General features: G+C 39.6%; 1 pseudogene; it reads left to right on the forward strand.

Moving 5' to 3' along the window:
• Positions 1-683: 683 nt before the first annotated feature.
• The window catches only part of LOC149751224 (premnaspirodiene oxygenase-like), a 33,354-nt pseudogene continuing 7,824 nt past the window's right edge, over positions 684-26,213 (forward strand).

A 26,213-nucleotide genomic window follows, 5' to 3' on the forward strand; every position in this document is an offset into this window, starting at 1 on the left:
GTGACTCTTGCATTGGTCACGTTAGGTACCCTTGTTCTCTAACAAGCATCTGCACTATCACTCCAGTGTCCTACACTGTGGACTCGAGACTTGTCCATCCAAAAAGGAAAGCAATCTGTGCACTAATCTCATCGGATCAATCACCGTCTCCATGATGATCCATTGATCAAGAGCATTTAGGGATTAATCACCAATGATATATGGCTCAAATTTTCAACTCTTGAGAATATGTATCATCTTATTAATTTCTTGGACGATTTATAGACACATACATAACGTGAATAAAAAAAGATGTCCAATATTATTAAATAATAACAAAGTCAAGTATAAAACTATATCCCAGAATAAATAATTTGTCAGGCACATTAATTGTTAGGACATACATCTAATAATACCCTTAATGTCATGCGTTGACTAACCCGTTACTTTGCTATCACGTGGCTTGACAAACTCGACGATGGAGACCAGCCATTTGACTTCTTCGAGTACTTCTGTTTCCTTTCATTATCGTCGTCGCCTCACTGCCAGCGGTTTAGTCTGCAGCCGCCGTTGGAGACCAGCAGGTCAGACCAAGATTGCTTGATATTTCTACATTATTGACTGCCCGCTCCATTCTATCGGTGAGCAACTCTGCATGCTCCTATTTATATAGACTCCTATAAATAGCCAACACTCCATTAAGGCATTAACAAAGCGTCAGAAAACCTAGAACTCGACTAATGCCAGCCATGGAACTCAACTTCCTTTCCTTCCCCTTTCTTTTCTCCTCCTTCCTGTTTCTTCTTGTAGTGTTCAAGGTAGCCAAATCCACAGCAATGAAGATGCCTCCAAGCCCACTGAAGCTCCCCATCATAGGACACTTGCACTACTTACTAGGAAATATCCCTCACCGTGCCTTCGGAAACCTGTCCTGGCGATATGGGCCTGTCATGCATCTCAAGCTCGGACAAGTCGACCATGTAATCATCTCCTCTCTGGAGGCCGCGAGAGAGATCATGAAGACCCATGATCTCATCTTTGCCACCCGACCAAGACTACTCATCGCTGAGGTGTACTACAATTGCAGCGACATCGCCTGCACTCCCTACGGTAACTACTGGCGGCAGCTGCAAAAGATATGCACCGTCGAGCTATTAAGCACAAAGCATGTCAAGTCCTATGCGATGCTTCCACAAGAAGACACTACAAGAAATTATGGTTTTGCCGACTCTTCATCGCCGATGCTATCAAACAGCGTCGGCGCATTTCAAGCGGGGGCAAAAATTCGACGAAGTTTTTTGTTAGCGTCGGGTGAAATTTGGATACGACGACGCTTTAAAGCATCGTCGGAGGCCAAAAGGGCCCAACACCCCCGATCCCTCCTTTTTCCTCCCCGATCCCTTGCCTTCTCTCTCTCTCTCTCTCTCTCTCTCTCTCGCATGCGGAGCAAACCCTAACCCTTTCACCCAGCCGCCATCCCCCCTCCTTCCTCCCCGATCCAACTTGTTCTGCTTCGGATCCCCCTCCCCTTCCGAGCTTTGACGACGACGGTGGCCGTCGAGAAAGGTGTTCTACCCCTCCGAGCTGAGGATACGGCGGTGACGGCGGGCGGGCTGTGGTCCGACGCGATGAGCGGCCATGGATGCAGGCAAATGGAGGCCCCCGTCCATCTCATAAGTTTCATCTCCCCCTCACCTCTCCATCCACCCTTGCAGCCCCATCTCCCTCCAAGAACTCCTCCTCCTCTCACCCTCCCCTCATCAGAGGCCCAGGCCGCGGCTCGTGGCATCCAAAGTTCGACAGGCCCCGAGGAACGTTCGAAGGGCTCGGAGGCGGCTGGAGAAGGAGATCGTGAGAGATGAGTATGTTTTGATTCTTTAATTTTTACGGTATGTTCTTTCTAGTTCCTTTTAGCATCCAAAGTTTCATTTTAATTGTTAATGGTTTTTTGTTTTTCATTTTCTTGATTCTGGAACCCTGCAGATCGGCGCATCTGAGGGCGATGGAGGTAGCCAAGGAAGCTGATGCTCTGCTCTCCTATGACCACAATCGCCGGCTGCCCCTTTGGTCGTCGACAGCGGAGGCCAGAGAGTAGATCATGAGCATCTGGGACCAGGCCGACATAGTTAAGATCAGTGACGCCGAGCTGGAGTTCCTGACCGGGGAGGACTCTGTGGAAGATGAGGTTGCCATGAAGCTTCTCCTGGTCACCATCGGGGACAAGGGTCCACCAAGGTATTTGCAATTCCCAGTAATTAGAACAGCGCAATTCCGTTCTTTTGATCTGACTGAAGTTTCTCTTGATGCAGTGGCTACCCCAAAGCAGATCAGAGAACTGATGAAGGTTGACGGGCTCACCAATGATGAAGTGAAGAGCCATTTGTGGTAGGTTTGGATTCAATTTGATTGCCTCTTTGCTTCTTGCTTCTTAAAGTTTCATCTGGTTGTCATTTCTCAGATGGCATTGATAAAATGTTCTCTTATGCTGTTTCAGAAATATCGGCTACATACTCGAAGGGTGCCGAATGCTTCGGCGGCAGTGAACCGTCTTGTTGTCGTTATGGGAGATTTATGGGTTCCCCAGGAGCACTATTCTGTTTCAGTCTGGTTCTCCCCAAACCCCTCTTCAACTAGCTGGTGCTGGCCACACAATCTCCATTACTGCTGGAGATAGCTGCGAGGAAGAAGATGGGAAATCGGAGAGCTGCAGCTGGAAATGAGAGGAAGTGAGGCCCTAGATATCTATTGAAGAGACTGACATATGGGAATCAATGTATAGACAAATCAAGAGTTCTACTGATACAATACCAGGGAGAAACCAACGGGTTGGGAGTAAAATTCTGTGATATAGAAGGAAGAGAGGAATAGCCATGCTGAGGAAGGGAGTTAAGCCAACAACCATCGGGGACACCAAGTCCCCGATGAAAAATATTTTTTTAAAAAAAACTTGGGGCCAAAGCCAACGCTTATAAGCATCGGCGTAGGCCGTTTTAGCGACGCTTTTAAGCGTGGCTAAAAAGCGTCGCTAAAAATCTACCTTTTACAACGCTTCTCAAGAGCGTCGAAAAAAATTTTTCCCACTCCGGTATCACCGACGCTTTGGCGATGCTTCTGTTTGCGTCGGCGGTACTTTAGCCGACGCTTATAAGCATCGCTAAAGGTTTCCAAAAGCGCCGAAAAAAGTTGGTTTTCCTGTAGTGAGAGATTTCGAACCTCATGGGAGATATCTCCATGATGAACAAATCTCCTGTTAACCTCTCCGAGAAGCTTTTCGTACTAACCAACGACGTGATCTCAAGAATCACATTTGGCAAGACAGGCAAGCTTGGGCAGAGTTTTATCTCGGTGTGCAAGAAATTGTTGGTGTTGGCCTCTGGATTTTGTGTAGCTGATATGTTCCCCTCACTGAGCTTTATCGACACTCTCAGTGGATTGAGATCCGTGTCAGAGAAACTTCGGCGTGAGATGGATGAGATCCTTGAGGAGATAATCAAGGAGCACAAAGAGAAGAGAACCATGACAATTAGCAACAAAGGGGATGATGAACAAGAGGAAGATCTGGTCGACGTTCTTTTAGGGCTGAAGGAAAATGGTGGACTTGAGTTCCCTCTCACGGACACCAACATCAAGGGCGTAATCATGGTCAGTATGCCTAACTAATTACTTATTTTCACGCTTGTTGCCCAAATAGACAACCCAAGAGGGGGGGTGAATTGGGTTTTAAAATAATTATTACACTTAAATGGTTTGTGAGATGCTAATTAATACTTTTTGCAAGTTGATTAATTAGATGCTATGTGCAGTGAATGAAATGAAAGTAAGAGAGACAAATGCAATCACAAACACAATGATTTTATAGTGGTTCGGAGCTAACCCTTGCTCCTACGTCCACTCCCCAAGCCTCACTTGGGAATTCACTATAACCCCTCGGATTACAGCCGGTTGTTTTACAAGCTCACAACCTAACTTGTTGTTTTACGAGGTCACAACGAACTCGGTCGGTTTTCTCAGGCTCACCGACTAGAACCACCCGATTGTTTTCTCGGGATCACAATCGAACCCTCACACGTTGGTTTCAACCTAGGCTCACCAACAAATTTTTACACCCTTGATTCAATCCCCTGATTGAATCAAGTAAGGACCAAATGGATAGAAAGAACAAAGAGAAAAATACAGCTTCTAAATAAGCAGATATTCAGCAATATGAATAATATAAAAGTTAAGAGCCCTCAAACAAGTTTATGATGATGTAGTGGAGGGCTTCTCGAACTTTGGGTCTCCTCTTGAACGTCTTGAAGACTTAAAGGCAGAAGGAGACTTCTTTAATGCTGGGAAGAGTTGGTTGAATGGAGTTAATGGCTCTCTTCCTTCTTTTTCGCTGAAATCCCTTTGGCAGATGAAGTTATTGTGTTTTCTTTGAAAGGAATGTTACTTCTCTACCTTGCTACAGTTCTCTGTGGCTATTTAAGCCATTTCCCCCAGAAACTAGCCGTTAGACACACTTTACTAGCCGTTCTGCACATTCTGCACATCCTGACAATGTGTCCATTGGGATCGGAGTCGACTCGCGCGATCTGGAGTCGACTCGGCTGTAGCAGGAGTCGACTCATGCTTTTCTGGAGTCGGCTCGGCAACTGTTCCGGATTTGAATTAAAGTGTTCTTCTCGACTGGGAGTCGACTCGACTTAACCCGGAGTCGACTCCCCAAAGTCTGGAGCTGACTTGGCACTTTTGGAGTCGGCTCATCCCAAGGAATCCATAGAGATATTCTTCAACTTCACTCACTCGAGTCGACTCGGAAATTCTGGGAGTCGACTCGGCGCTCAGAGCCCGAACTTCCGATCTTCTATCTTTTGGCTCGTACAGTCTTGGAGTCGACTCGAACTGTTCTGGAGTCGACTCGGCTCTCAGTATCCGAAAAACAGTCTTCTGTCTTTTTGGAGTAGCGCTGCCTTGGAGTCGACTCGAACTGTCTTGGAGTCGACTCGCGTCTCAGAGACAACAATACTGTCTTCTGTCTTTTTGGGGTCGCGCTGTCTCGGAGTCGACTCGGGCTTTGCCGGAGTCGACTCGGCTCTTAGTGTCCGAAAGTTGCTCTCTGACTTTTGCCTTGTATAACACTGAGAGTCGACTCTCGCTTCCTTTGGAGTCGACCTGCCAACCATCGGAGTCGACTCGCGTTCCTCAGGAGTCGACTTGGCTCTCAGGGTCCAAAATGACTTCTCTGTCTTTCTGTCTGTAACTTCCTGGAGTCGACTCATACTACTCTGGAGTCGACTTGGCAAGCATCGGAGTCGACTCGCGCTTTTCAAGAATCGACTCGCTGACAGGTTTTGAGTTATATCTTTCTGTTCGTCTGTCTGTTTTCAGTCGGAGTCAACTCGTAATGTCCCGGAGTCGACTCGAGCCTATGCCAGTGCTTCTGATATGCTTGGAGTCGACTCGAAATATCCCGGAGTCGACTCGAGTCTCAGACTTTGGTTCACATTGACTTCTTAACTTATCCAAATTGTCTTGAACCAAATCTAGAGACACTTAGCCATAAATTTACAAGGATATCACTGAAACACTAGATTGAATTCATTAGTAAACATAAGATATACTCAAATGCTTTGAGCTCATCAAAATCAAATAGAGTTATAATCAATCACTCCATAATCTCCCCCTTTTTGATGATGACAAAACATTGAGTATATGTAAAGTGAATTGCTCAACAAACAAGGAGAATTATAGTAAAATTTGAAAATGAATTCAAGTGTCTAGTTAGTTTTAATTTATCCAGACTTGAAAGGTGTGAAACAATAAATTTCGACGTTAAGGCTCCCCCTTTCATTTGGAATTATATAAGCCTTCATGTCATGCAATCAATTGTTTGGCTTATATATATTTAATGATTTTGCTTTCTTAAAAATTCAGATTCTCCCCCTCAACACATGCATTCAACTTTGTTTTGATTCTCTGAAATTTCTTTTAGTGTATGAAAGCTTTTGAACTTAAATTTTTAGTTTTTAGAGGAAAAATCTGCCAATTTGTTCTTAAGTAGGATTCAACTAATCTCCGAATATTCCTTGAATAGATTCTGGAGATTACTCCATTAGGAGCCCCAACAGAGAGATAATGAGCCTCGAGGTATCGAACCCACTAAGAACAAATTATTGTGTGTTTTAAGAGTTTTTTTTAATTGATTTTCATTTTGATTTCTTTTACATATCTATTAAATATTTCTCCCCCTTTTTGTCATCATATCAAAAAGGAAGAAAGCAGAACACACAAGCAAGTAGAGATCAATGTGCACAATATTGAAAAAAATTGTCTACTCATTGTATTGATGTATATGTAAGTACATTTGTGAATACAATAAGTAAAGCAGTAAATACATGTCAAAGTAAACAAAATAAGCTAGGGCTTCCTCGAGGATGTGGCTCCTCCCCTCAGTCTGGATTGTTCTATTATGAGACTGACTCCATCCGTGACGTTCCCTAGCTGGGTGATAATGGCCGAGGTGGCCCTACTGTGCGTCGTGGATAGCTCGGTCAGAGTCTGCTGGAGTGTGTCCAACTTGGCAATCAAGACATTTGCCAAGCGCTCGGCCCCCTGATTCAGGCTGCCCATGTCGTGTCGGATGTCATCTCGCATCTGTCTTGTGTTGCTTGTGACATCGCTCAAGTTGGAGAATTGGGCTTGTATCAGGCTCCTGACGTTGAAGATCTCCTCCCTCAGATGAGCCGTCATCTCGGTCACGGCTGAAAGTGAGGGAACCAACGCAGAAGAAGGGGCAGTGGCTGGACCTCGGAGCTCCCTCAGCAGGTCGTCCCGAAGATCCCGCACAATCTCCTGCCGCAACTCCCGGAGCTGCTCAGGAGAAATCCGGACCTCCATCGGCTGAGTGGGTGGAGCTGAGGAGGAGGGTCCGGCTGAGGTGGAGGGTGCTGAGGTGGAGGGAAAGGTAGAAAAGTCTGAAACTGGATCAGGACTGGGGGAGCGTCTAGTAGTAGGTGTGGAGGAGGATGGTTTCCTGACCCAGATTCCCTCTACCTTATGAAATCCCATCCTGTGTAGGGTTCCCTCACCCATGCGATCTGTCCATCGCAGTGCGCGAGAGGATTCCCCCTCAGGAATGGGGATCTCAGACTCCCTAAAGATAAGAGTGTATAGCATCCCATAAGGAAGGGTGAGCCTAGGTCTGTCTAGTGGCTCACATAGGTATCTGTAAATGAGTTTGGGAAAGTTAATTGGAGTATCCTGAAGGATGTAGAACATAAGGGCTAGGTCCCTCTCAGATACAAAATCAAAGCGGCCGGTCTTAGGAAAAAGGGTCCTAGAGATGATACTCAAGAGGAGCCGCATTTCAACTGACAGTGAACTAGCGGACACCTCATCGAGTGGAGACTGGGGTGGACTCCCTAAAATGGCCGTAAGGGCCTCAGTCCTATCCTCAGGATGAGTAGGAGATACCCCTACTTGGGGAAGATGGAGGATTTGAGCAATGATATCCTCCAAAATAAATAATGGGACACCCGCTACGGTCCCCTCTATCCCACCATTTCCCCTATGTACTGTTCCATAGAACTCCCTAACTAGACCTGGGTATGTGGGGAGATCTAGGGAACAAAAGAACTCGAGTCCCTGGGCCCTCAACCTATCTCCTATGGTGAAGCCCTCCCGGGAGAGATAGTCGAAGTTGACGTATCTCCCGGTGGAGACCGCCTTCCCGGCGCACGGTCGCAAGGGTACCGGCCTTGGCGGGGAACGAACCGGAGGTTGTGGCCTCACGGGATCGTTCCGAGCCTTGGACCGTCGCTCAGTGCCGCTCGCGGGTTGGGGCCTCTTCCGGCTTGGGACAACCGACTTGCAGGGCATGGTTGACCTAGGGATGGGGTAAAACCCTAATGGACGGAAGAAGGTCGACGGGAAAAACCCTAAGGACGGTCGGAGACGATGTAGGAGACGGCTCTAGGATTTGTGAACAGTGGCGGCGGTGAATAGAAGTTTTGATTAAACGCTTGGATTAGGGTTAAAAACTCGGATCCCGACCGCGAGTCGACTCCTGTAAGTCTCGAGTCGACTCGACCTCGAGTCGACTCCAAAATATGCGCGAGTCGACTCCCCTAATGCTGTCATCGACCTCAAGTCGACTCCCGTCTATGGGCGAGTCGACTCCCCTTATGCCGCCATCGATCTTGAGTCGACTCCCGTCTATGTGCGAGTCGACTCCCCCGTGTGAGCCGACTCTGAAACTTACTCGAGTCGACTCGAACTCTGGCACGCACCTAAAAGTCATGCTATTTTCGTACCAACCAAGGGACAATCACTAAGTTATGATCTGATTTGATGAGAAACTCCATATTTAGCACAAGATAATCATCAAAATCAATGAACTAGAAGAGAATATCACTAGGATGGATCAATCACTCCTAATCCTCTCCTAAGCGCACTAAATCTCTCTTCACACAAGGGTTTTGTGAAGATATCAGCTAATTGATCATCAGTGCAAACAAATTGAAGTGTCACATCACCATTCAGTACATGATCTCTTATGAAGTGATGTCTTATCTCAATATGTTTAGTTCTTGAATGCTGAATTGGATTTTTAGTTAGATTAATAGCACTAGTGTTATCACAATTAATAGGAATTTTATCTTGTTTAATTTCATAATCTTCCAATTGTTGTTTGATCCACATGATTTGAGCACAACAACTCCCGGCTGCAACATATTCAGCTTCAGCAGTAGATAATGCAACCGAGTTTTGTTTCTTGCTAAACCATGAGATTAGATTTTCTTCTAAGAATTGACACGACCCGCTGGTGCTTTTTCTATCAAGTTTACAACCAGCAAGGTCTAAATCTGTGTATCCTATTAAGTTCAGGCTAGATTCTTTAGAATACCATAAACCTATATTTTTTGTTCCTATTAGGTATTTAAAGATTCTCTTGACTGCAATTAGATGAGATTCCTTAGGATTAGACTGATATCTAGCACACATGCATACACTAAACATGATATCAGGTCTACTTGCAGTGAGATACAATAAAGATCCTATCATACCTCTATACATCTTTTGATCTACAGATTTACCTGATTCATCTTGGTCTAATTTGCATGATGAGCTCATGGGTGTGTTGATTGACTTGTTTCCCTCCATATCAAACTTCTTAAGCATCTCCTTGATGTATTTAGCTTGATTGATGAAGATCCCTTCTTCAGATTATTTGATTTGAAGCCCGAGGAAAAAGTTCAGCTCTCCCATCATGCTCATCTCAAATTCACTCTGCATCAAATCAGCAAATTTCTCGCAGAGGCAATTGTTAGTAGCACCGAAAATAATATCATCAACATAAATTTGTACTACTAACATATCTTTGTTTTTCTTCTTTAGAAACAGTGTTGTATCTACATTTCTCCTAGAGAACTCATGTTCTAGTAGAAATTTGCTAAGTCTTTCATACCATGCTCTAGGTGCTTGTTTCAAACCATAAAGTGCTTTGTTCAGTTTATACACATGATTAGGGTATTGATGATTTTCAAAACCAGGAGGTTGTTCTACATACACCTCCTCATTAATATACCCATTTAAAAATGCACTTTTTACATCCATTTGAAATAATTTGAAATCCTTAGAGCATGCAAATGCTAATAATAATCTAATTGCCTCGAGTCTAGCCACAGGAGCAAAGGTTTCATCAAAATCTATACCTTCTTCTTGATTATACCCCTTTGCTACTAGTCTAGCCTTATTCCTTATTACAATTTCATTTTCATCAAGTTTGTTTTTATATATCCATTTGGTACCTATAATTGAATATTCAGAAGGTCGTTCAACTAGATTATCATACCTTGTTTCTAGTAAATTGGTTTAATTCTTCTTGCATTGCATTTATCCAATTTACATCTTTTTCAGCTTCTTCTATGTGTTTGGGCTCAAAATGTGAGACAAAAGCTAGATGATTATTTAAGTTCCTAAGAGATGCCCTAGTCCTAATAGGTTGAGATGGATCATCTAAAATTAATTCCTTAGGATGCCCGTGAGCATACCTCCAAGCCTTAGTCAGCCCATGATCCACAATAGCCTCTTGGCTTGATGATGCATTTCCAATTAATTTTTGTTCATCATCTTGTAATATCATCTCATCAATCTTTTCTTCAAGAATTTCAGCATCATCATCAAGATTAACTCTCTTACTAGAAGAGATATTACTAGAATCATCAAAAACAACATGTATAGATTCTTCTATAACTAGAGTTCTTTTATTAAAAACTCTATAGGCTTTACTAGTTGTAGAGTACCCTAAAAATATACCCTCATCAGATTTAGAGTCGAATTTTCCTAGATTATCTTTCCCATTATTATGAACAAAACACCTACAACCAAAGACATGAAAATAATTTACTTTGGATTTTCTATTTTTCCAAAGTTCATAAGGTGTTTTCTTTATAATGGGTCTCAATAAAACTCTATTTAATATATGACATGAGGTATTAATGGCTTCTTCCCAAAAGTACTTAGGGAGGTTATTTTCACATAACATGGTTCTAGCCATTTCTTCTAGAGTTCTATTTTTCCTTTCCACAACTCCATTTTGTTGTGGTGTCCTAGGTGCAGAAAAATTATGAGTTATCCCCTTTTTACTACAAAACTCATCAAATAAATGCTTTTCAAATTCCGTTCCATGGTCACTTCTAATAGCTATGACTGAAATATCTCTAGCATTTGTTACTTCCTTATGAAATTTCTTAAAAACTGTAAATGCTTGATCTTTATGAGCTAAGAACATGACCCAAGTGTATCTAGAATAATCATCTACAATAACTAGAACATATTTATTTCCACCTAGACTTGTGGTTCTAGTTGGTCCCAATAACTAGAGATCCATGTGTAGTAGTTCTAGAGGTCTAGAGGTAGAGACACAATTTATTGATTTAAAGGAGTTCCTTGATTGTTTGCCATATTGACAAGCTTCACATATTTTATTCTTTTCAAACTTTAGTTTTGGCAAACCTATCAAGGAATCTCTTTTAACTAGCTTTGATATTGTGTCCATACTTGCATGACCTAACTTACGCTGCCATAACCAACTAGCATCATTGTCCTTAGTTTCATTAACAACTAAACATGGGTTATGTTTGGCTAGATCCTCAATGTCTACTACATACACATTTCCTCGTCTTATTCCTTTAAAAACTAAACTATTGTCATTTGAGTTGGTTATTATGCATAAGGATGGTTTGAACAAAACATCAAAACCTCTATCACACAATTGACTAATGCTAAGTAAATTATGTTTAAGACCATCAACATATCGAACATTATCAATAAAGATTGAAGGTACTTTACCTATACCAATGATGTGACCTTGGTTATTGTCTCCAAAAGTCACAGCACCTCCCTTCTTAGCTTCAAGGGTGAAGAATTGATCCTTGTCACCCGTCATGTGTCTTGAGCAGCCACTGTCCAAATACCAACAATTTTTGTCGACTTTGGCTGCAAGACACTCCTACACAAACAAATCATACAATTTTAGGTACCCAAGTTTTCTTGGGTCCTTCATGGTTAGTAATGTTGGTTCCTTTTGGAACCCAAATCCTTTTAATTTTTTTTTTAGTTTTTCCTTTTCTATAATCACATACATTTGCTTTGTGTCCTAATGTTCCACAGCAAAAACATGTTATTTTCTTAGTTTTACTTTCCCCAGCTTTAACAAAGAAATTACTAAGGAGTTTTTGCTTATTTTTAGGTTTATACCCTAAACCAGCTCTATTGAATACAGCTCGTTGACTATTAAGTATCATCTCTAATTTTTCTGAGCTATATGTAAATTTTGTACAAAAGGTTTGTACTTTTCAAGTTCTAGTGTCAATTTTTGTTTTTCTATTTTTAGATCATTTAGTTCTTTTGTGAGACTCTCTTTTAATATATGTTTATTGTTTTTAAGTTCTAATATTTCTTTGTTCAGCCTTTCGTTATCTTTAGTTAAGGTATTATTCTTTTGACTCAAGATTTGGTTGCTAGTCTTAAGTTCTGCATTTTCTTTAATAAAAACATCTTTATCCTTAACTAATGTATCATACTTACGGAGGTGAGTTTGGTTAGTTAGTTTTAATTCTTTGTTTTTAAGGTTTATTGTCTTGTACTCGTCCATTAATTCATTGAAGGCATCATATAATTCATCGAAAGTAAAATCTAAATGTGTTCCGGATGTTACCTCATTGTCGTTAGCCATAAAACAAAGGTTGGCCTTTTTTTCTTGCTCCTCATCCGATGATGATGATGATGTGTCGGAGTCTGATAGGGTGGAGACAAGGACTTTCTTTTTCTTGTACTTGCTCCCCTTCTTCAGCAAAGGACACTCAGCTCTGAAGTGCCCCGGCTTCTTACACTCATAACATCCGATCCCCTCATTTTTCCTTTTCTTACCTTTATCCTTGTGATAGGAACTTGAGGGGCCTCTCCTTTGATGAAAGGTCTTCTTACGGTTGATGAATTTTCTGAATTTTCTTACAAGGAGAGCCTCATCATCATCTCCCTCATTATCTTCTTCTTCACTGCTACTGCTGCAAGATAAGTCTTTGTTAGTATAAACAGATTTTAATGCTATTACCTTTTTTTTGTGAGAGGACTCTTCCTCGCTGTGTTGTTTCATTGTGAGCTCGTGCGTCATTAGGGATCCAAGAAGCTCCTCAAGTGGAAACTTGTTCAAGTCCTTGGCTTCTTGAATTGCCGTCGCCTTGGCTTTCCATGACCTTGGTAGACAGCGAAGAATCTTCCTGACAAGCTCACTGTTAGTATAATTTTTGCCAAGGCTTTTTAGGCCATTGACAATGTCAGTAAATCTAGTGAACATGCAAGTTATTGTTTCATTAGAATCCATCTTAAATAATTCATACTTATGAACTAATATATTTATTTTAGATTCTTTGACTTGATTCGTGCCCTCATGGGTCACTTCAAGTCTATCCCAAATCTCTTTTGCAGAAATGCAAGTAGAGACTCTATTGAATTCATTTCTATCTAATGCACAGTAAAGCACATTCATTGCTTTGGCATTGAGTTGTGCCTTCCTAAAGTCATTGTCATCCCAATCTTTTTCAAGTTTGGGTACAGTGACACACTCTACATAAATGGAAGGGATGTATGGTCCATTTAGTATTATGGTCCACATCTCATAGTCTTGGGCTTGGATAAATATTCTCATCCTAGCCTTTCAATATGAGTAGTCGGATCCATTAAAGAATGGGGGTCTTTGGGTAGACTGGCCCTCAATGTGGGAAGATCCAAATGGGGTTGTCATTTTGATCTTTTACTCTTTGGGTAAAAGAGTTCCGGCTCTGATACCACTTGTTGCCCAGATAGACAACCCAAAAGGGGGGGGGTGAATTGGGTTTTAAAATAATTATTACACTTAAATGGTTTGTGAGATGCTAATTAATACTTTTTGCAAGTTGATTAATTAGATGCTATGGGCAGTGAATGAAATGAAAGTAAGAGAGACAAATGCAATCACAAACACAATGATTTTATAGTGGTTCGGAGCTAACCCTTGCTCCTACGTCCACTCTCCAAGCCTCACTTGGGAATTCACTATAACCCCTCGGATTACAGCCGGTTGTTTTACAAGCTCACAACCTAACTTGTTGTTTTACGAGGTCACAACGAACTCGGTCGGTTTTCTCAGGCTCACCGACTAGAACCACCCGATTGTTTTTCCGGGATCACAATCGAACCCTCACACGTTGGTTTCAACCTAGGCTCACCAACAAACCTTTACACCCTTGATTCAATCCCCTGATTGAATCAAGTAAGGACCAAATGGATAGAAAGAACAAAGAGAAAAATACAGCTTCTAAATAAGCAGATATTCAGCAATATAAATAATAGAAAAGTTAAGAGCCCTCAAACAAGTTTATGATGATGTAGTGGAGGGCTTCTCGAACTTTGGGTCTCCTCTTGAACGTCTTGAAGACTTGAAGGCAGAAGGAGACTTCTTTAATGCTGGGAAGAGTTGGTTGAATGGAGTTAATGGCTCTCTTCCTTCTTTTTCGCTGAAATCCCTTTGGCAGATGAAGTTATTGTGTTTTCTTTGAAAGGAATGTTACTTCTCTACCTTGCTACAGTTCTCTGTGGCTATTTAAGCCATTCCCCCCGGAAACTAGCCGTTAGACACACTTTACTAGCCGTTCTGCACATTCTGCACATCCTGACAATGTGTCCGTTGGGATCGGAGTCGACTCGCGCGATCTGGAGTCGACTTGGCTGTAGCAGGAGTCGACTCATGCTTTTCTGGAGTCGGCTCGGCAACTGTTCCGGATTTGAATTAAAGTGTTCTTCTCGACTGGGAGTCGACTCGACTTAACCCGGAGTCGACTCTCCAAAGTCTGGAGCTGACCTGGCACTTTTGGAGTCGGCTCATCCCAAGGAATCCATAGAGATATTCTTCAACTTCACTCACTCGAGTCGACTCGGAAATTCTGGGAGTCGACTCGGCGCTCAGAGCCCGAACTCCCGATCTTCTGTCTTTTGGCTCGTGCAGTCTTGGAGTCAACTCGAACTGTTCTGGAGTCGACTCGGCTCTCAGTATCCGAAAAACAGTCTTCTGTCTTTTTGGAGTAGCGCTGCCTTTGAGTCGACTCGAACTATCTTGGAGTCGACTCGCGTCTCAGAGACAACAATACTGTCTTCTGTCTTTTTGGGGTCGCGCTGTCTCGAAGTCGACTCGGGCTTTGCGGGAGTCGACTCGGCTCTCAGTGTCCGAAAGTTGCTCTCTGACTTTTGCCTTGTATAACACTGAGAGTCGACTCTCGCTTCCTTTGGAGTCAACCTGCCAACCATCGGAGTCGACTCGCGTTCCTCAGGAGTCGACTCGGCTCTCAGGGTCCAAAATGACTTCTCTGTCTTTCTGTCTGTAACTCCTTGGAGTCGACTCATACTACTCTGGAGTCGACTCAGCAAGCATCGGAGTCGACTCGCGCTTTTCAAGAGTCGACTCGCTGACAGGTTTTGAGTTGTATCTTTCTGTTCGTCTGTCTGTTTTCAGTCGGAGTCGACTCGTAATGTCCCGGAGTCGACTCGAGCCTGTGCCAGTGCTTCTGATACGCTTGGAGTCGACTCGAAATATCCCGGAGTCGACTCGAGTCTTAGACTTTGGTTCACATTGACTTCTTAACTTATCCAAATTGTCTTGAACCAAATCTAGAGACACTTAGCCATAAATTTACAAGGATATCACTGAAACACTAGATTGAATTCATTAGTAAACATAAGATATACTCAAATGCTTTAAGCTCATCAAAATCAAATAGGGTTATAATCAATCACTCCACAACGCTACTTAGAAAGTGTTTATGGCGAGACATATGCTGCTTCGAATTCTCATGTTTCTCATCATAAATTTTCAGGATATGTTCGTCGCAGGGACCAAGACAGCATCAACAACGATGGTATGGGCGATGGCGGAACTAATGAGGCACCCTGAGATGATGGAGAAGGCTCAAGCGGAGGTGCAGTGAGTGCTGAAGGGAAGGGCCAAGATTGAGGAGGGGGGACATGAGGGAATTCCACTACATGAAGCTAGTGATCAAGGAGACTCTAAGGTTGCACCCATTGTTGGATCCCATTTTAATTAAACCCTGATCCCGTTTAATTAGAACCCACATTTGACAAGTGTCCCTTGAATTTCGTAAATTTTGATAAGCTTAAGGGCATTAAGGTAATTTTATCTTAGTGAGGATTATCTTGATGGGGGGTGACTCTCCACGGGTGTAACTAATCACGACGTTTGGTCCCTGAAGAGGGCTATAAATAGCCTGTTAGACCCCTTCTCTAATACATGCATTAAGAGCTCTCTCTCCAGAAGATCTCTCACTAATCTCTATCCAGATCAAAGCAATCTTGATTGATCGAGGCTGCGCACGCATCTCAAAGTTCAATTCAAGATGGATTTAGCGACTCAAGGTATGATTTATGATTCATTAAAGTTAATCAATCCATCAATGGTATCAGAGTGGATGGATTCTAAAATAAATTATACCAGTTTAACCTATCGGACGAGTGAATGGGAGAACCCAATGTTATTTAAACATTGGAAAGATTTTTGTCCGACCAATATGGGACTAAACTCCTATCTCGGGATGGATCGTTTTTGCCCATATTACTTAAAGAAATGAAGTATTTTCATTTGGGCGATGTGGGACTAAACGGTTCACTTCCTTCCACCGTTGTTTAAGAAAAGGGAGGAAGGGAGAGCCCTCCCCGTCCAACTGGTGGCCAACAGTGCCACCGTCCAAGGCCCGACTCTCCGGCAGCCCCTGCAGCCCGCCGCCTCGGTGCGCCCGCAGCGGCTGTGACTCCCCGTGGCCACCATGGCCACCGCGGGCGGAGAAAAGGAAATTAAAAAAAAGGGGAAAGGGGGACTCGGCCGCCATGTCCTGCGGCCCGCCGCTAAGCGGCCATGGCCACTGCCAGCGGTGCCAGCCGCGCCTCCCACGGCGCCCGCAGCAAGGCTTGCGGCCGATGCCCCTACGGCCCGCGACCGCACCGCGGCCGACCCTACGGCCGAACCCCGCGGCCGACCGGCCTCCGGCCCCACCCTGCGGCCGTGTTCCCGGCCTCCGTACAGCCAGCAGCGGCGGTTGCACCACCGAAAGGATGGGAGGAGATCATCGATTTTGGCCGCCTCCTCCTCTTCTTTCGATCAGCCTCATTTGGGAAATATGAAGTAAGCGGATCGAGTTTCAGGTTTGGGTTCCAACCCGAAATCCGAATCCATTTAAAGATATATAAAAAAAAGGTGAAGGGATTAACAAGTTTCGGGTTATTGGGTTTCGACCCGCAATCCGAAACCCGAATCCTTTTGTTTAAATTGGGCCTTTTACAATGAAACCCCTGACAATATGTTATTTTGAAAAAGGGGCCTCAGAAATTCATATACGGTCCCCAGACAAAAGTTAAAATACAGAAAGGTGCTCTAAATATATTTATGTGGTCCCTGTACTCAAATTTCATTACATTAATTTGTATACAGTCTCCAGAAGAAAGTTGAGTTAAAGAAAGGTCCTAAAATATATTTATTTGATCCCTGTACTTAGGATTTATTACAGAACAGTACACTGATTATTACATATTGGTCCCTATAATGAATTTATTACATAAATGATCAATTTAGATGCTTTCTTATGATGATACATGATTGTTTATATTATTCATATTTTCATGATAAAAGGGTGATATATGCATGAGACGAGCCAAAGCATCCCATAAATTTTAGAATTCTCTAATTTAATTTAATCAATAAAGAGTCTTTTATCACCATCTCATGAAATTGAATAGTTGCATCATATATAATGAATCAGCCCCAAAGGGAAGTCATTATACAAAGTTAATGATGGGATGAAATAATATTATTAGTATGATATTTATGATGAAATCTTGTTGCCCAAAGGCCTTGAATTCTTCATTATTTATGAACAGTATCTAGTAAAATTTTATCCATTGAATAACGGTGTCTAAGAAAAGCTTGTCAAAAAGGCATACGTGCCTAAGAAAGGCTGGTACTTTAGTGAGCCTAGTGCTCCACCACCGATCTGGAGCTAATCTGGCTGTTATTCTTTAGATTTTTCTAACTAGATATATAAAGTTCATTAAATATCACACTTAATGCATTAGTTTTATCATAAAGGGGTAAATCATGTAAAGTTAATTTTGATTTACTCATTAAATTGCTAACATGAGTTAGTGATTTAGATAAGGTTTTAGCGTAATTATAGCATGCATATTGATAGTAAGCATATGTTTTGCAGCTTTGTTTCCGACAGTTTTTTCACAATCCACATCATGCATCCCAATACTTAATGGTTCAAATTTCTCGGAATGGAAAGAAAGGCTGACATTTACTTTAGGGTGCATGAATATTGATCTGGCACTTCGTGAGAACATGCCACCTGTCCCCACGGAGGAAACTACGCCAGAGGAGAAAAAGTTGTATGAGAGGTGGAAGCGGTCAAACCGCTTAAGTCTTTTACTCATACAAAATCATATCTCCAGAAAGATAAGGGGATCAATTCCTGATTGCAAAACTGCAAAAAAAATTTAACAGTAGTAGAAGAGCAATTTGTGAGCTCAAAGAAATCCCTAGCCAGCACCTTAATATTAAGGTTTGCTTCCTTAAAGTATAATGATAATGGTGGCATACGTGAGCACATTATGGAATTACGTGACATCGTTGCCAAATTAAAATCATTGGAAGTAGACATGTCAGAGACTTTTCTTGTACACTTTGTTCTTAATTCTCTGTCTATGGAGTATGCACCATTTAAGATCTCATACAACACACATACAGAAAAATGGACTATGAATCAACTTCTAGCCATGTGTGTTGATGAGGAGCAGAGAATAAAACAAGAGAGGCAAGAGAGTGTTTATCTCACCTCTCATAAGGGAAAAGGATATAAAGAGGTTGGTGGTACCAGTCATCATATTCCTATCAAGAAGAAGAAAATGAAAGTGTCAGCTAAAATGACTGACAAAAAGCAAATAAAGTGCTTCTTCTGTAGGAAACAGGGACATTTGAAAAAGGACTGCACCAAGTACAAGAAATGGCTCGAAAAGAAAGGTACTTCTCTTTTCTTAGTGTGTTATGAATCAAATTTTATTGATGTACCTCATAACACATGGTGGATTGTTGCCCAGTAGATACAACCCAAGAGGGGGGGTAAATTGGGTCTTTTAAAACTTTTAGACTACTTCTAAAACTTTTCAATTAATTATGCTAAGTTGTATAGTTGCACAGTGAAATTTAAACTTAGCAACAGTTTGATGTATAGAATGTGACTTGATTGAATATGCTTGCAACTAAAGGATGCGCGGATAAGAGTTAAGCAAGCAATTTATCTAAGTAAGTAAGTGAGTAAGTTAGACAATGACAAGAGGCATTACAAACACAACAAACATATAGTGGTTCGGTGCACCCCAGCACCTACATCCACTCCCCAAGACCTCTTGAGAATTTCACTATAATCCTACAGATTACAGCCGGTTGTTTTACAAGCTCACAACCCAACTTGTTGTTTTGCGAGTTAACAACGAACTCGGTCGGTTTTCACAGGCTCACCGACTAGAACCAACCGATTGTTTTTTCGGGTTCACAATCAAACCCAGTTGGTTTTTCCACATGCTCACCAACCACAACCTTACAACGATTGTTTTTCGGGTTCACAATCAACCCAGTTGGTTTTCCCAAAGGCTCACCAACCACAACCTAACACCGTTGGTTTTCCCCTTTGGCTCACCAACAAACCTTAACCCCTTGATTCAATCCCTTGATTGAATCAAGTTACAAGATATTAGAACACGAATTTAAAACAAATATCAAAGCTTCTTAAACAAGCAAATATAACAATATAAACAAATAGGTAAAGAGAAGCCCTCAAACAAGTTGTGTAGATGAGGAAACTCGGCTTCTTCTTTACTTGACCCTCTTCTGATTTCGCACGAGGTAGAGGATCACTGAGGCAGCACACAGTTGGAGAGGAAGCTTTGGAATTCACTCGGATGCTCTTCTTCTCTCTATTTTGCTTTGAATGGCCCTTTTGTGCTTATGGGAGATTTTCCTTGTAATCTCTTTGAAATCTCTTTTCTAAATGTTCTCTCCCACTTCCATACCTTCTCCCCTAGCTCTCCTCTTGATTTTATAGCTTTACATGTCGTGAAAACAGAAATCTAGCCGTTAGAGACAAAAATAGAGCCGTTGTGCACAGTCTGCAACTCCTGACAAAGTTTCCGTTGGGATCGGAGTCGACTCGCGCGATCTGGAGTCGACTCGGCTGTAGCAGGAGTCGACTCATGCTTTTTTGGAGTCGGCTCGGCAACTGTTCCAGATTTGAATTAAAGTGGTCTTCTCGACTGGGAGTCGACTCAACTTAACCCGGAGTCGACTCGCCAAAATCTGGAGCTGACCTTACACTTTTGGAGTCGGCTCATCCCAAGGAATCCATGGATGCATTTTTCAACTTTGCTTACTCGAGTCGACTCGGAAATTCTGGGAGTCGACTCGGTGCTCAGAGTCCGAACTCCCGAGCTTCTGTCTTTTGGCTCGTGCTGTCTCGGAGTCGACTCGAACTGTCTCGGAGTCGACTCGGCCCTCAGTATCCAAAAAACAGTCTTCTGTCTTTTGGGGTCGCGCTGCCTTGGAGTCGACTCGAACTGTCTTGGAGTCGACTCGCCTCTCAGAGATGAAAATGCCGTCTTCTGTCTTTGGGGTTGCGCTGCCTCGGAGTCGACTCGGATTTTGCGGGAGTCGACTCGGCTCTCAGTGTCTGAAATTGGCCTTCTGACTTTTTGCTTGTTTTCCTCTGGAGTCGACTCTAGCTTCCTTTGGAGTCGACCTGCCAACCATCAGAGTCGACTCGAGTTCCTCAGGAGTCGACTCGGCTCTCAGGGTCCAAAATAGCTTCTCTGTGTTTCTGCCTTGTTACTCCCTGAAGTCGACTCGTACTATCCAGGAGTCGACTCGAGGACTATTCTTTTGGATTTTCCTTTGAATTTGCTCTTCCAACTTGAGTCCTTTGAACTTGAAACTTGGGTCAATAAATTGTAGCTTTCTTCCAACTTTTCTTGAGAGCTTTGGAGGCCTTCTTGTGTTCTTCCAACTTGCTATATTCCTTGCAAAATAACTATCTTTCTCCTTGCAACACAAACGTTAGTATTTATACTTCAAGATTTTGTGATCATCAAAATCAATCTTTAAATCAATCTTTGGGTCATCAGTCTCCCCCTTTTTGATGATGACAAAACTTGGAGTATATGCAATATAAAATATATTGTGTTCTAGAAGTAGTGCATAGCTAAGTTAAAACATACTTCATGATAATGCCTTAGATTTAATCAGCTTAACATAATCAACATATCTAAATATAAGCTGGTTTGTATTCAACTCAGAACATACAGAATATAAAGCATTATGAACATATAGTTAGGTATTTCTCCCCCTTTTTGACAACATCAAAAAGATAGTGAAACATTAAGCACAAAGATAAGACTACTCAAATATTTCTTTTTCTTATTGTACTCTGATTTGCATGTCAAATTATTGCAAGGATATGAATCATATAACTCAAGGCAATAATATTAGAATAAGATTAATGAGCATAGATCAGAGCCAATTAAGATAATTTCAGAGCAGAACACATTGAATGTGATTCCAAGGATAGTTTTCAACTCAAGTGTAGATGGAATCTTTCTTAAGTTAATTCAAGAAGTACCACGAATGATATTCAAAGAAAGCACGAATGGAAATCTAACCTCTCTTCAATAATAAGTATGAAAGCTCGTTCATTTAAGATCTTTTGCCCAATATATTAAGTATTTTATCAACATGAGAGCAATTTAATTAATTTTCAGAGTATAAGTGCAAAACTTATATACTTGAAAAACATATCATCATGTTGGATCATTAATTCTTAATGACTTCAAAGTTCTTTTATGATAATAAGAACATTGGGGTACAAATACCAAAATATGCAATTTTTGATACATCTTAGAGCTCATTTAAAGACTTTCTTTTATTTCTTTAGAAAATAAGCACAATTTGATACATAAAAATATGAATTGGCATAAAATTTGAAGTTCTAAAGAGCAAGCCAATTAGGACTCATTAGTGAATTTCAAAATAGATTTTCTAAAAGATACTCAAGCAAATTCAACATATCATACTCCCCCTTTTTTATTAAATTAGAGGCTCTTAAGATCAACTATTTGAATTGCAATTTGGTTCATGATTTATGCATAAGATATATTAACCAAATAACAAGCCTCAAGGTGTATCATAAAGATTTTCAGATTAAATTTCAGATGATACATATTGGAGAGCATTAGGATCACTTTTTATTTAGTATGCTTTCTCTCTCCTTTAGTTATAGATTTATGCGATTAAGTTCCATAAGATCTCTCCTTCTAAGATTTTCTTTCCCCCCTCAATTGATCATTCCATTTAAGAGTTTAGAATTTGAAGATAATGTTCAGTAAAATTGTCAATCTCAAAAAAAATATTTTCTATAAGTTTCAGCTTATTTTTATAAGACTCAATGTTTGAGATAAGACAACCTTTATAGAACTCATCTCAAGGTATAAACTCATTATATAATTAAAGCAAGTCTTGCAATATAAGGAGGTTCATTAAAATCAATCCATAAAAAGATACTGAATATCTAAAGCTCCCCCTTAAAAGATGCATTCTTCTTTAATCATTCTTTTCTTTTGTTGAATTTCAGATTTTAATGATAAACGTGAATAAAACTGAAACTTTATGATATCAAGAATGTAGAGTGATCTAGAATTATTCAAAATTTATAGCAATCACTCTTTTTAATCTTTCAAGAACAAGTTATGCTTCCTCTTAATCTTTGAGAAAATGTACTGAAATATTAATCAGAAAATGATTCATTTGAAGCTCAAATTCTTTTAAAAGCATTTACATTTTCTTTCTTTTAAGAATCATTTGAGTGAGCTGAAATGTTTCTAGACTTAAGATCATTCACTCTCTTAATAATATATATATATATATATATATATTGATGGAAGTCTTTAATAATGTAGGAGAGAAAAACATATAGATGATCATTGAAGTATATATATTTATAGAACTCAATTTCTTAATTATAGTTTTTCAGCAATGTATACATGAAGCACAATAAATCTTTTTAATATCAAAATAAAATTATATATTTAAAAATATTTGTTTGCAATTAAGATCATTGAAAGACACATCATTTAGACCAATATTAGTATACTTTAAAGATAAGAAATGATATGTTTCGGATGCGTATCAGAGCAATCAACCAAGGCATCAAAATTAATTTTGTTTTTCTTACATTAAGATTTTATTTAGAGATCATATTGAGTTTAAGCTTTTATACAAAATCAGATTCTGAATTTCATAAAGATTTTCAATAGAGTCTTTCAAAGTCATAATTTGAGATATGTATCTTCCACATTGTAGCTCATCTTAAATCATTATGATTGAAAACACATATTTCAATAACATTAGAGCACTTTCAGAATCTTTATATTTAATATTGAGTTTCGATACACAATGGAGGATATTTTAACAAGTATTAGGACATTATGTATCAAAGTTAGGCAAGTAGAAAGATAGATCAAGATCAATTCAAAATAGAAATATCCTTCTCTTCTTCTTTTTGCAACTCTATTTAACTTTCAAAGATAATCGTGAATGACAAATCTGAAATTTCTTTTCAATAGTACCGGAATAAAATATTCAATCAAATTATTTAAGCATGGAGCATTACACAATATTGAGAGTCCGTAATTTAAAGCATCATGCCACATGCAAAATATATTATATGTTAAGTCATGCATTAACATATTAAGACCAAGCATGTCAAGAATCAAAATCAATTCTTTTCGAATTAACTCCCCCTATTTAAATATAATCTTCCACTAATTTCATCCTTAAAGTGTGTTTCCAAGTGATTAAAGCTTGACTTGATCCTTCTTATATACTTTCATTTACTTTGTTATTCATTTTTATTTTCTTATGCTCTATACTCTATTTGCTCCCTATCCGGTGGAGTTGGAAGGGGCACGAGGTACTACCACTAGCCTCCCTCTTGTGCCGTCCCTAATATACCCTACACCGAATAGTTGGGTCAAATAGTACCGGATACTACCACTAGCCTCCCCATTGGCACCATCCCTATGATGAGCAATATAGAAAGGTTAAAATGTTCACTTTAAATTCTCCCTCTATTTAAGTGTAATTCATTACGGATTTTATCATTCCAAAAGAATGCTCACACAAGTCTCACAAATATGCTGAATATATTATGCTTGTTTTGCATTTTCTTAAGATTGGAGTATTTGCCTTTACTTAGATTTTACTTCTCTTGAATAATATCCATTATCTTTTCTTTATCTCTCTTTCTTTTTGTTATTCTCAAGTAATTTACTTGAAAGAGCAGAATAAAGAAATAATCAAATGTATCATATAGAGGTATATCAAGCAAACAACATTTTCATTATGCTCAAGAATTCATAGCTTCTCACAAGTCATTTTAAATCAACATTTTAAGTATATACTTGTGTATTTCATGGTTATGATATAGGCAAAGGAATATTTTAGTTTGAGCAAACCATGAAACAATTTTTAAAAGCATAAGTCAATCAATACATATATAGACATGATATCAAGAAATTAATAATTAAAGACTTTAATCATGCCATAGTAAGATTTAAATTAATGACTTTGCTCAGCTAATTTATGAGAGAGGTATCTAAAATTACCGAATCATTCTGCATTCTTCAAGTCAAAAACCTACTAGAGAGGTATCTAAAGTCCTCTCTCTTGTTTACATGTGAATGTTTATTGTACCTTTTATGGAGGTGTCCTTCAAGTTGGAATCTCTCATTTTCTTGCTCAAGGATCCTGCAAGCTCCTTTTCTTCCTTGAAAGAAAGTTATTAGTTTCTTCAAGATACAAAACATTCATCCACCATATTTTTAACTAGATGACTCAATATAAGATATGATATTAGTTGAATGTTGAGTCACTTTACTCAAGAGATTCCCTAAGTATAAGCAAGCACATATCACTTGAACTAAAAAGATGGTTTCATTAACCAATATGGTTCAAGTACAAGCATGTGAGACAATAGAAGGATTTATCAAGATCAAATCAATTTCTTATTTTCAACATCAATTTAGCTTAGATTCTATTTGCTTAAGATAATTGTCAATAAGGCATGCTAGCTAAGTTTTGATCAAATTGCCTTAAACAATTGTTTCTATCAAAATTCAGATTATGATTCATTTGTTATCAATAAATTATGATTCATTAGAGTTAGATTGAAGTCTTGCACAAGGGCATATAATGATCACACAATCTGGTCTATTAGGTATATGATAAAATAATTATTCTATCATGCTTTTGATGCTTGTTCCAAATCACAAATTGCTTTATCATATTTGTAATGAATGTTTTCAAATAAGGTGGTTATTTTACATAGATCTGAAATAATCACATAGAAGTGCATTCTACACATTCATTTGACAGAATATAAAGCTCATAAAGCAAGCAAATGATAATGGTGATCTTTACTTCTAATCATGCAAGAATTTCATCAAGATTTATTTCATCTTTTCTTGATTTAGTCTTTTAGTAGTTATCAATTTTTCTTCATTAAGTGCATTTCTGAAAAACTCAATTTGGTTCTAATTATTAACAAGTTTTCAGATTGTTATATGTAAAAGATTAACCATATACATATATAATTTGATTTTAGTATTTTGATAATAAATCATTAGTCTCATAAAGAATAAACTGAATTGATATTTCTTCAACTAAAATCTTTTCATTGAATATTCTATACGCATTGCTTGATGAATGATATCCAAGGATAGAAATATCTTTATCAGATTTGGCATTATTTTCAAAAGACCATATCAAGCATATCATAAGCTACTGAAAAATATGAAAGATATGCAACAGATCATTTTCTATTTTTCAGAAGATCATATGGAGTTTTCATCAATAATAGACCTAATAGAAACCATATATATGACAAGCAATGATGATAGCTTTTAACAAAAAAATTATTTAAGTAGATGACTATCATACAATATTGCCTTCTTCATTTCTTCAAGGATTCTATTAATCCTATTTTACTTATAGTGTTCTTGGTGCAGAAATAATTGAATTCAATATTATTTTCTGTGCACAACTTAATACAAAATTGGTTTTCAACACTATGCCATGATTCATAGTTTGCAAACCTTTTTCATTTGATCCCTTTTTGTGAGTTTGTGCCAATGCAGAAAATATTTCAATTTAAGTGCCAAGAACAAAACCAATGTAAGCTTTTGAAAACTTAGTGTTGGAAACAACATCTTTTAGATTTAGAAATTGATTTTTTGTTTGTTTCCTTAATTAACATGCATAGTAAACTCTGACCTTTTAGAAGATACTCTAAGTAAGCCAATGGCAAGGTCTTTTGAGATTAAGTACATACTAGCATGAGTTGATTTTATATCCCAAAGATGGTTTCTTTAATCTTGGTATTCCATACCAAGTGCACTTTTTCATATCTATGATCGATAAACAATAATGCCATGGATAAAAACTCTCAATCAAGCATATAGAGAATTCATAGAGTTATTCTTAGCTACTTATCCAATAGTGAGTAAATCATACTAAAAAATGAAGTGATTTGATTATTTTTCTAAAAGTA

The sequence above is a fragment of the Phoenix dactylifera genome, chromosome 15 (assembly GCF_051530095.1).
Source record: "Phoenix dactylifera cultivar Ajwa chromosome 15, Ajwa_hap1_PhDact_Kaust_v1.1, whole genome shotgun sequence".
NCBI lineage: Eukaryota > Viridiplantae > Streptophyta > Magnoliopsida > Arecales > Arecaceae > Phoenix > Phoenix dactylifera.